Source organism: Telmatherina bonti, assembly GCF_933228915.1.
Source record: "Telmatherina bonti genome assembly, chromosome: 13".
Taxonomy (NCBI): domain Eukaryota; kingdom Metazoa; phylum Chordata; class Actinopteri; order Atheriniformes; family Telmatherinidae; genus Telmatherina; species Telmatherina bonti.
This window is the reverse complement of record NC_136611.1, coordinates 8,601,941-8,614,838: the sequence shown is the minus strand read 5'-3', so window position 1 is coordinate 8,614,838 and position 12,898 is coordinate 8,601,941. Positions and strand designations below refer to the sequence as shown.

The 12,898-nt window shown below is 38.6% G+C and overlaps 1 protein-coding gene across 1 annotated transcript in view; it reads left to right on the top strand.

Annotated features, from left to right (window-relative positions):
- srrm4 (serine/arginine repetitive matrix 4) overlaps positions 1–12,898 on the top strand; it is a gene marked incomplete at both ends in the record, with an annotated part of 74,619 nt that overhangs the window by 18,890 nt on the left and 42,831 nt on the right. The gene's annotated exons all lie outside the window — the stretch shown is intronic.

Genomic DNA, 12,898 nt, shown 5'->3' with positions numbered 1-12,898 from the left:
TTCATCTTTATTGTTTATTTAAACAGTAAAGTGAAATTCATTCAAGTTAATGTCTAACAGTGAGCAATATTAGTCATTACGTGGCAGTCAATATTATAGACAGGGCATGTTCCAGAAAAAAGCCCAAAACAGCATGTTAGCATGTTAGAGTTAGTTAAAGGTAAATTAAATACTGAAAGAGTTGGCTTAAAGAAAGAAACAGAAAAGACTACTCATAGACTGAGACCTGATTATTAACTGCTTACGTAGTAAATTCTGTCTTAGAAATTTCTAGTAAGCTGTTTTGATGGGACTGACCTATAAAGCCAGAGATTATAAAATGACAATGCTATCATAACCTATTAACAGTGTGGTTTTCCTCATTTTTCCTCAGCTCTGCCTGTCAGAGTACAAAATGCTTTGAGACAGTAATTAGTTAAGAACTGAGCTAATGAGCTCCCTAACTGACAGAACGCTAACTTAAAGTGAGCAACTTGAGCTAGCTTGGATAGCTACTCTCGTCCGCTTTTCCAATGCTCCTTCATGGATTACACAACTCAGACAGCATGAATATAAGTACAGTGGAAAGTTCAAAGCATCATTTAAAGTGTCTGATGTTTGCATGTTACCAACTTGTCAGCCTGTTGCCACACAAACGAAGCGGTGTGTTGTGTTGGGACAAAGTACAGGTACATCTCAGAAATTAGAATATTATGAAAAAGTTCAACATTTTTTGTCACTCATTTCAGAATGGGAAACTCATATATAGATTCATTACACAGTGAAACATGTCAAACATTTATTCTGTGAAACTTTGATCATTGTGGCTTAAAACTAATGAAAACCCAAAATCCAGTGTCTCAGGAAAAAAGAAATTCTGAGATATACCTGTAATAGGAAAAGCTTTGGCTAACAATTTAAGTCGTTTATTTTACTGTCACTAAAGGGAAAGTCTGTTTACAGACTGTCCTCAAGAAACAACATCAAACATTAAAACCTCGCATACAACAAACATGGCTGGTAAGTTTGTTAGAAATTTAACCCACCAAAAAAAGTGGAAAAAAAGAAGCAAAGTATATTTCTTGATATAAACATTTTTATTTTTGTTTCAAGCCCTCAGTTTAATGTTTGACTTAGGTGTGTCTTAGCTTTCAGTCAGGTTTCAGAGGTTCACACTTTCTAATGCACAGTGGACAAGCATGCCAGGCTGTCATGTGATTCACTGTCAATGTTAGAGCAACGCCGCGCTCATTTGTGGATTTATTCTAGTTGAGGGTTTCGGGGAAGCTGGAGCCTATCTCAGCAATTAACAGGTGAGAGGCTGAATACGCTCTGCACTATTTTTTCACAAGGCCAACAGAGACAAACATTCATTCTCACACTCTCTCAAGGCCAATTTAGATTTGCCAAGTAACATAACATGCGTGTCTTTGCATGGGGGAGGAAGTTTCTGTGTTTCTCTTTTTTTATGTCACTTGTCAAGTAGATGAAAAATATTTTGTTCAGCTAAGGACAAGTGTACTGTACTATATGTTTGCAAACTGAAGAAAATCCTTAAGTAGTTACTATCTAAAATGTTTTTTGTTTGCTAATGTGCCATTGCTTTCTTTAATTTAGTCTAGCCTTGTTAATTTTCCTAAACTCAGAAACATGTCTGGTCAGAGTAAACAAGCCTTGTCCAACACAGGTCAAGAAATTACTTTGCTAATTCATTCTTCAATATGTCTGGTCTACGTTTGTCAGAAGTTAATGTCAAATACTGAAAACTCTGTTTTTGTTCTCAGCTGCCTTTACAACAATATGAATTCAGAGTTAATTAGCAAATATTAGCATGCTAACATGCTGAACTAAGACATTCATCAGCGTGCTCGCTTTGTTGGCGTGACTCAATCTATGCATGGCTATCGTCTTGTTGAGATACAATTTTTCCTTCCTTCTTTTTTTAAAGGTTTGGAAGTTGTTAGCAGCTGTAATTGACTTTGCAGCCTTCAAAGTCAACTGCATTGAGGAGAGGCGATATATATTCAGGGCCGTGATGAATTAGCCATAGACAGCCCTTATGAAATGAATCACAAGTCCATTCACTTGATGACAGATTTGCTCTGACAAGGATAGTTCATATTCATGTCACTCGGACGGTGAAGAGATTTGACAAGTTTTAGGAAGGCACAAGTGCACAAAGACATATGCCTGCCTGTGAAATGCGCCGTCTGATCCGTGTTTTATTCTGACAAAATCCGTCAGTTCCAACAGGAGAAGCAGTCATTACAGCATTGAATTGAAAATTTAAATAAAGTACAGCTGCTTGACTGGGAATCAGTCTCTGATAAAACCTTGACATTGAGTCATTAAAAACTGAGATGTGCCATACGCAGAAGGACTGCGTTATGCAGAGACAGCGAATGCTGCAGTTGAATTTCTACTCTAATTAAATTTATCTGGCAGTGATCAGGGTGATGTGAGGATATTCTAATTATAAGAAACATAATTAATGTCTCTGGTTTATGAGCTAATTTCAGTGGTTCTCTATCACTTTTGATGGAAGCGCAGAGAAATTTTTTTTTTCAGGTTTGCATCAATAAAAGAAGCAGTTATCACCCTGTCCCTGATTCATTTCGAAACATGAAAGCCTCTCAGATAGCCACATAATTAAACGGTTATTTTGGGGGCATCCAATTTAAACTGGGGCTTGGTTTTGCCCTTGTAGGAGAAATAGAATTGCTTTCTCTCAGGTCTAGTCACAGTAGAACACCAGATCTAAAAACGACGAGCGGCTCAGAATTAATGATTGCCTTTGATCCATCCAGGGCGATGCAGGAGTGCCTTTTGTCCTCATCTAAATGAGTCCTAGTCCTTTGGAAGACTTCTAAATTATTCAGGCTGTGGTAGAAGTTCGACTGTTTGATTTTTCTTTTCCTTCATTGCACAGAGGAAATTCTTGGCAAAGAACCCAGAGATTTAAATTGGAGAAAACCCTTAACTATGTTTGCAATAATGCTTGAAAGACCATAGTTTCTGAACATTTGTCTAATCAAGTCAACTTCCACTTTAACCAGCATTTTCTATATTTGGAGACTTGTGTCAGGGTGTACTGCGAAGCGCAGTGCAATATATTATCTGATGGACTTTAAAATGCCAGCTACAGTTTGACTTCAGGGCATGCTGAGGTGGGGGGTGGCTTATCAAGAGATGATTTACATAAACAAATAGATCCTGAGTGGTGGCATTATCCTTTTATAATAGCCAAAGGGCAAACTTAATGCACTGAGACATCAGCGTCAAAGTCAAAGAGAAGGAAAAGTCTATTTTTAAATCCACTTATGTGAGGCCTTGATTTCTTTCTCTTCTGCCTCATTATTGAGCCTGATATAAAATCCTTTTGAGATACAGAGTGGTTCAGGTGTAAGTTTCTGTGTGTGGGTAATGAAAGCAGTTTATTTAAACTAATTCTCCATCTGGGAGACACAGTTTCTGGTGCAGCGATGTTTGAATTTGATGTTGAAGATCAATGAGCTTGTTGACTTTTCTCTTCAGCTCCTCAAGAAAAAAAAAACAAAAAAAAACCTCTCAGAGCTTCGAGTGATTGACATATTTACTTCTTCTTCAGCAAAGCCCACTACCGTTCCCCTCACTATCTGTCACTGCTCCTAACGACACCTCATTCTGCTGAGAATGGACCGCCAGAGGCAGGAGCTTAGGGGTTTATACTGTATTGGAAAGGACGAATAATCTCACAGACACCCTTTTCTTTTCTCATACACACTGAAGCAAGAGGAGAGTACCCCCCCCCCCCCCCCCCCCCCCCCACCCCGACTGACAGACTGGTTTAAAAAGTGAATGACAACTACCAAAGTCAGGACACATCATACTGGAAGAGTCAAGTTGTGAAGCGACATACCATTTAGGCTCTCAGGTCATCATTATGGACAACCATCGGTGCCATCAGGTGTTACCGTGGCCTAAAGGCCCGTCCTCCAGACTCACACTGATTGGAAATGTGAGATGGTGTTGCAGAGTCTTATGATTAATTGAGAAGTTGACACAGAAATATAAATTCTGACTGACTACAGATGGAGTTGCGGGTCCCATGAAAAGAGTCATCTGATGTGAATTTATCTTTTACTTTTTTAAAAGGGTAAAAACTCTTCCAGTGTAGCATTTAATCAGAAGATTTAGTTTCTGCTGATGTGTTTATAGTTTTACTTCTCAAAGTAACTGAAATGTTGGGAAATCAGCAAGATTTGGGTGTCACTGATCACACAAGAATGAACAGGGACCCAGAGCCGCCAATCACACTGGGTCTGGAGAGACCTGTCAGTCCTGGATCAAAAAAGTTGTACTCTGGGGGGTGTTGTGGTCTCTGGGGTGACTGGCTGGTGCACTGGGCGCTGGCCTGTGCAGGGTGGCTGTCTGGCCTGGCCCTGCTCTCCCTGGTGCTGGGCCGGGCCTTCCCCAGGGTGGTTGATGGCTCTTGGGCCTGTGGGGTCCTGGGTTCTGTCCTTGACTCATGCATGGGGGGGCCAGTGCCTGGCAGGGCTGGCGGTCTACAGGCCTGAGTCCTCTGGTGGGGGAGAGGGCTCTGGTGGTGGCTTTCCTCTGCTTCTTCCTGCATGTGGGCATACTGAGCTCCATTCCCTGCAGTGGCTGCTGGTTTCTGGGACTTGGGGCCCTCCTGATCTGCGCCTGACCCTTGGAGGAGGCGTGGTTGCATTTGCATGATCACCTAATATAACTCACCCCTAACAGGTGTGTGAGTGTGTGTTGGCGTGTATGTGTGTAGGGTTGTAGGTGTGTAACTAGGTATGTGTATAGACGTGTGTGTCTGTGTGTGAGTGTATTTGATTGCTGGGGTATGGGTGTGTGCTCCCATGTGCACGTATGTGTGTTTACTACATGCCGGTTTCTACTCTGCTTGTAGCTAATAATGGTTTCTCCTCGTAGGATGTCTATCATCCTTTCTCTGAAGCTTGATGTTTCTCTAAAGGTGTAAAAGATGATTAGTTTATCTGTTGATGGTGTGACAGTTTCTACGGCTTGTTTTCTACTTTGGTTTAGTTTTTCAGTTTCTTGTTCTTTTGGGTTTTTTTCTTTCTCTTTCCATAACTTCTCTCTTTTCCTCATCCTCTCTGTCTGTTGTCTCTTTTCATCCCGTCTGGTCCAGCAGTTATAAGCTGAAATAACAGATTTATGATATAAATAATAAAATAAAGAATGAAGGTTAAGAATCAAGGGGAGTCTCGTATCGATGGGCTCCTCTTGGAAGAGTAAATGTGTTCAGAACAACATGGCATCATTCTGCTGTCAGGATGCTGGACAGGACAGGGTTTTTTTTTTTTTTTTTTTTGTTTTTAAGTTATTTCCTGCAGTATGTACCTTTTTTTTTTCATTTAAAAAAAAACAAAAAACTATTTAACTATATTTTCAAATCCAATGTGATAAAGAAAACAACTTCTCCTATTTTTGCATGTGAATAAGGTCTAACTTTAATTTTCTATAACCCAGGAAGCGGAAGGTTTGCAGGGTTATTTCTCAGTAGCATGTTGAACGTAATCATGCTAAAATGCTCTGATGTTTCTCTTCAGTCTGCTTTCATGTGGTTTTTCTGCTTCTCCTTATGCCACTCTGCTCAGAACACAGCGAGATCAGACTCACCTCGTTTTAAACCCTGACTCATGCAGCTACTTTGGAAACAAGAAGTGGACTCCCTGCTCCTGAGTTATTTCACTTCGCCCCTTCCTTTGATAAATTTCCCACCTTGAAAATGTGTTCTTTGATTTTTTTTTAGCCAAAAGAGGAGATTCACGTTTACTTCAGTCAACATTTCTTAGAAATCGTGGCTCCTCAGTTCACTTAGGAAGCAGCTACTGTTTGCCAGCAAGGTGACAAAATGCATGCTGTTAAGATGCTGGTGACATTTAAAGCAGATGACAGGCTTTGCACTATTTGCCACATGCATGCCTTAAAGGATTATTTTTATACATTTCTCATTTCCAAATATGATTTGCAAACTGGAAAATGTTATAAAATGTAGGATTATATAACACTTGTTTACCTTTGATATAAAGCTGTGATTCCTTAAAACAGAGAGTAGTTTCATATATCCAGCATGTCTGCATTACGTGTCTCGAATTACACGTGAAATCTGTGTTCATATCAGATGCACAATCCTGAGAGAAGAAGTGAGAACTTACTGCTAATTGTCGAGCTCACCTGTTAGCCTTATGCTTTAATTAAAACACTTTAATAATCTTTACATGGTAATAATGTAAAGATTGAGAAATCATTTTCAGAAGCAAGTGATTAAAAACACCTCAGAAAGTCCTGCTTCTGCTATGAAATACCCTCGCACACTTTACCAATGTTATCTTAAATCTATACTTGTTTTTTTTTAATCTGTGTTCTTAAATATAACTGGTTCCTTCATCATGGTAACTCTTTATGTCGTTGTCTTCTAACTGCACTTCTGATCAAATATTTCACTGTAAAGACCTAAACAATAAAAGATCAGTAGTAGTTGGTGTTAATATGCCTGCAGAACAAAATGGCAGCTGTGCTAAAGATATTAAGACCCAAAAATCTAATTAGAGCTGATTTCTAAGGATGTTCACAGCTGCAAACAAATGAGGTAAAAGTAGCCTCGGCTTACAGATGTTTAAGATGCTGAAAGACCAAAAACGCTGGAAAAAACACTACTTAGAGATGTTATTAAAGCAACACTACATGATCAATAAATCTCTATTTATTTATTATGTAAATCTTTACTTAAATAGCACTTTTCATACATTGTGTAGCTGCAAAAACTTGTCAGGTTTTTTTTTTGTTTTTTTTCCCCCCCCTTAAACTGACATTTGTCATGCACATTGCTGGAGCTATCATAACCCGACAGCATACTGAGGCTGAAAACCTGCACTTCACAACTTTTTTTTCCCACCCCACGGCATCATGAGACGGCTGTATCTTACTTTACAGCACCATATCACATGTCACCAACACATTAGTCATTCTGAATGCCTCCATGGCTGATTCACAAAGGAAACCTAAGTGTGTGTTATCAGAGGAAGAGATGATAAAGAGAAAGATAAAACAGAAATGTCAACAACAGATTGACTTTTACTGGTTGGAGAGAGCTCAGAGAAGAGACAAGTCTTTGCAATTGTTAGGTTAAGTGGTGCAGCTTTAAACCAATAAAATGCTTATAAAACATTATTCTGCCATTCTGCATACCTCTGCCAAGGAGGTTATCTGTTTGTTTGTCTTTTTGTTTTTGTGTTCAAGATAGCTCAAAAAGTTATGTAAGTTTGCGCTCTCCAAGTGCTTTTCTAGTTCATCTTTGTTCTATTTTTTCTTTGTTTTTGTTTGTTTGTTTTTGGTATTTTTGTTATTGATCCAAGCACTTCAGTGCTCATAAATGTTAATATTGTTGATATTGTTTTCCTTTTCTGGCTTTTTTTTAAAATAGTAAATATATATAATCTACTATGTTCTCTTTGTATTAGTTTGATTAAGTTGAAGATTACACTTGGATTTTTATAAATGTTGCAAAAGTGTATTTGGATTTCTCTTTACAGTCATTTATTTGATCCATAATTACAACTATACAGTGTGTGCAGCTTGACATTGCTGCCTGGTGAATCCCTTCAACTAAACCTTTGACTTTTAAAGGGATTATCCTTTAATACGATATAAGTCAAATACAAGATGACGCTTTAATTAGGCCAAAACTTTCAAGTCAGGCGGGTGGAATGTTTTTCAATTAAATACCATTACAGTCATGTGTTTGTCACATCAACCTCCAACCGGGAATTAAAGAGCATCAGGACATAACTCATTCAGCAAATAAATATATTTATATATTATTATTATTTCAGTGCCCTGCCTGTCTTTGATTTATTTATAATCACAGTATATTCATTTTAATTTAGACAAATAGGATTTTCTCATAATGAACTCATCACAAACCTTATTTTTTTTATTAATAATATGAATACATAAGAGAAGTACATGCTTCAGATGATTTAAAGCTATTCTGAAATGCACATGAAAGAGTCTGCTTGTCAGTTGTTTATTTATTCTCTTTGTTTCTTCCCGGTGAGCCGAGGTTACATAGCTAAATTAATTCCTATGGGACTTCTCTGCCCACACATTACAGATAATGGAATAATTCACTTGCCCTTGAGCCCCCTTGCCGTGCATCCACACAGAACTTCTTATTGGACTCCCAGCAAATTGAATGAACCTGCTTTCCATAAAAAGGTAATGGACTCCTCTGAATAGCCTTCTAAATAACAGGGACGGAAGGGGAGGTGAGATGAACAAATTTATTATCCGACTTCGTAGAGGGTGCATGCGAAGGGTAAGGTCACACTCTCATTGATCAGCGGTTTTCCCTGTAGGGAAATGATAATTATGTGTACCAACATCAGGTCACCTCCAGCCGTCGCCAGGAGCAGGTCATGTATTCAGGCTGTTTCTGAGCACAGATTCAACCTTGCGTTTGTCACTGAACTTGTTTTAATTTGTGGAGATTTGTAGGTTTTTGTCTAAACTACGAAAAAAATCGAATGTCTTCACTGGTAACATCTGAATTCATGTGGGAGGTGTTGATGAGGGGAGTGCCCAATATTCTTTTACATTTTATGTTGGGTGTAGAGACAACATTTACTAATGCTGGTTCAGAAGAGACTGCTGCTCTTAGTTCAGTGAAGGGACATAGAAATTTTTTTAACTTAAAATGTTTCAGCTAAATAATCATTATGTTCATTTTATTTGTTTAGTTTAGTGTGCAACGAGCAAGTTTTGCTTCAAGTATTGAAATGTTTTTGTGTTCAAAAGGTTTTTCATACAGTTTATCATGGAAATCTGCACTAAACATGTTTGTTATGCATCGCCAGTCACATCACCAAAATCATAACGTTAGTCTGCAACATAAATCTGTCAGTTAATTGATGGGATGGAAAGGTAATAAAGCTTCCATCTGGCATCTATGTCTGCCTGTCAAACTTTAACCAGGCTAAAGAAAAATCTTATTTTACATAGTGGGAACATTGTGAATGAGCTGCTTGAGCTGAAAATATGTTTGGGGAAAAATATTAAGGCAAAGTTAATTATGATATGATGGTGTATAGATTGAGAGAAAAGGGTCCTGATCTTTGTTTCCTTGAACTCTAAAGGGCCAACAAATCTGTTTTAATCTCGTCCAAGACTGCAAACCTAAAATCCTCATGGTTGGTATCTGATGAAGCAAATCAACTGATTAAAAGTCTTAAAAATGTCTCTTCTTTTTTTTTTTTTTTGCCTCCAGATATTTTCAGATTATTTTATCCTTTTCACAGTTATAAAAATCTAATAATGACTAAAAATAAAAAAGAAAAACTTTTAAAGCAGCACTTCTGAGCTTTGTCACATTTGTGCACTCTTGCACCCCCTATGGGGATTTTATTTTACCTCCTCCTTGCATCTTTCCTTTCTTCTGATCCCTTCCTCTGTCCTTTTGGGTTTTTTACCGAATCAGCGGTGGTGCAAGTTTAAAACGTCCGGTTTGTTAACACCCAGCTGTTACATGTGTCACTGTACCATACAGTCGAACACAGCTGTCATCTGGAATGCAGTGTTGGGAAGTGCTGCAGGGTGATGATGCCTCCAGGAGTAGATCTAATAAAGGACGATGTGCTACCAAAATGAGTCAGAAGTCAAACTCGGAAATGTATGAATCATTAAAGTTCAACAAAATGTTGAATATATTTTTGGCGCTTTCTTTTTTAAGCTCTTTTTTTTAGCTTTTTTTTTTCTTTACATTGCAAATGTATGACAATAATAATAGATTATAAATGTAATAAAACTCAAGGCTTTAATATTTTTCTGTTATAGTTCAGCAGCTTACAGAGCTGATATATTGAATCTGTCTGAAAAACGTCTTAGAAACAAACCTTTTTTATCCAAAGACACCAAAGTTTACCCTTTCCAGTGCTTTCTCAGGTGGAGACAGAAGCCCAGAAGGGACAAACCAACTACTGGACCTTGAATCTCTTGGCAGTTTTTTAAACCAGAAAAACACCCTGAAATTCAGTCAGTAGCTGCTTCAAAACGATAAAATGAGATAAAACAAACCTAGGCTCCATGGAGACTAAAGTCATGAAGTAAGAAGAAACAAATAAGCATCTAATAAAAATGAGTGAATCATATTTTTTTCTTTTTATTCTCAGGCTTGCAGGTTTAATAAAGTTTGCTGCAACAGACAACAGGCTCCTCAGAGAGCGCACAATGTTAGACATTCAAATCTAAAACCTAAAATTGAGCTTATCTGACTTTTGCAGATATGTAGAGGTCAGCACCTCGTGCCTGATAAGAAGGGACGCTTTTGTTCGCTGTTGGCTGGTTTGCATAATCATACTATGTCTGGCTGACCACTTCTCTATCTGAAGTGCTTTTTGCAGGCTGCTTTGTTTTTCTTTCACAAGCTAAATGCATTTCTATCTCATAGTCATATTGAATCTTTTAGACAGCCAGCAGCTCCCACACTGATTAGCAGCACGGGGGAGAGGTGGGTGGAAGAAGGGGAAGTCAGCAGGTGTCTTCGTTGCTCTCTGAGGCTGTCGTACTCTCTGTCCTGCTTAGTTTTTGAGATGATTATTGTGGATTTAAATCCTTGGTTGTGTGCTTAAAGTAAATATTGAGTGCTAAAATTAATAAGAGCAGCATGCTAATTAATGTTCCACAGTGCATATTAACGGTGGATGGGAGTATCATCTTACTATTACAGTGTTTACCATTACCTCTCTGGGGACATTGGAGGGACATATGAGTGGAGATGCACCATAAAAACAGACAGATGATATTAGAAACAAAAAGAAAGGAGATGTAGAAAGAGAGACATGACACCTGCAGTTTACTTTAGCAGCAGGTGTGGGAGGAGGTCCTGACTCTAACGCACCCCAGACAGCAACCGTTATGGGACTCTGGAAGTCATAAAAACCTGAGAAGCAGTTTCTCTTATGAGACTCAGATAGATGAAGACAGAAGGTTAAAGCAGCGCAAAAACAAAATCGAACCAGCCTGGAGGTTTGATAGAAACATACGAAGAGAGAGAGAGGCGATTTATTTGGCCTGCTAGTATTCCACTGAGGCACATTTACAGCATCAAAATGCTGGTAGATCTGCTGGAGCTGTTGGATGCTGCGCCTCCATCTGCCTGTGCACCACACCTGGTAGGTGGCAAATATGGAGCAGTGACGAGAACACGAGGATGGCTCATGTGGATTGCTCACCTGTTCATGCCAGGACCAGCATGATGAGATGGAGAACATGGTGTGAAAACTATGAAGACAGGTGAGAGGGAAAAAGACAGGTGTTGGGTAATTCAAGTTGGAACCTGAATATAAAAAGCTTTTCTGTGGTGTTTTGGAGTTCTTGCATCAGTCTTATTGATATTAATGTTTGATTGACTTTTTTTTTTTTTTTTCCCTCTCAATAAGGCAACATTTTGTTTTTCTATCACTGACAAATAGCTCAACATCACTTACATAGAGCTTTTTTTTTTTTAAGATTCTCGTTGTAAAACTGATATTAAAGGACTAAGAAGACTCAGGATTCCTAACTTCACCTCTTTCGGAGCTTTAAACAATACCAAGGTGGTTCCTCTTAACCTACGTAGATCGCTATGGTAACCTGCAGAGCTAGCCTGATCCTGCAGAGGTTATGTGATTTTTAGAAAATAGTTATATCTTATAGATTATAAGACAATGTCAGACATAAAGATTAGATGAATAAAGTTAAGAACATTTTATGCAGCTGTCAAGTTAGAAAAAAACTTGCAGGTGTTCACATTAGAAACAATCAAAACAATATTCTAGTTTGCAAATGGATGTAATCAGAGCCTCCTACATCATTTGATATTTCATTTCCTCTCAGGTCTCTATTATTATTATTAGCTGTCTAGTGAACTTCCCATATTGTATATGTTTGAGAATGTCTGCAGATCCTGGAGAACAAACTCTCCAGCCAGTTTTTTTTCCTTCCCAAGTCGATGTCACATGTGACGTCTGACCTTCCTGCCAGCTCTGTAGGCCCAATAGACACATCCTTCCCTCTGACTTTGTGTTGTAAATCATTTTTTGCCACATCTGTTTCTCTACGTGTGTTTGCTCTCTCCATTGCTGTCTTTCAATCATGGCAGAAGCCGTGGTCGGAAACACTGCCGGCTTCTGGGCCGTGTAGTTACAGTGTCATCTGACTGAAAGGAAACTACAAATGGTGGCTTCTGTCCTGTTTTTTTTTATTTACAAAGAAAAATCTCCATCTACAGAATAAAGCAATGTACAACCTGAAATCCTAAATCTTTAAAGTTGGCATGAAGTCTGTGGTACATGCTGAGGCCTCTGATTTTCAGTAGTCAGAGTAACAATACATTTATGTGCAAATATTACAAACTCTGTTGATACGGTCAGACCAGGCTGGCATCTTCTGTTGCCACGTGAAAAGGTACGATTTGTACTTATTCTTCCTTCAAACCCAGGCGCACAATCTGGTATGACGAGCCATAAACCTCTGCTACCCTCTCCACATCCCGACCGTCTGACCTGATAGTGTGAAGTGCTGCAGCTAAAGAACATTTCTTTCAGGGATCAATGTTGTATTTGCATGTAAACCACGGGTAAAATCAGCCGTTGTCAAAATACCAGCTTTTACAGACAAAGCTAAGATGAAGAGTCAAAACAGGACTAAATACAGGCAGACAGGTAAAACCAGTAAAAAACCAAAGACAATTAAACCCTAACTACAAATGAGATGCTGGCAAACATTGACTACACACAAGCCAGGGGCTTAAAAATCAACAAGACAAGAAAACAAAGACAAAGAAACTGAAACCAGAAACAAACAAACAAAACCCAAAATGTGAAAAACACACAAGCACATCGTGGTT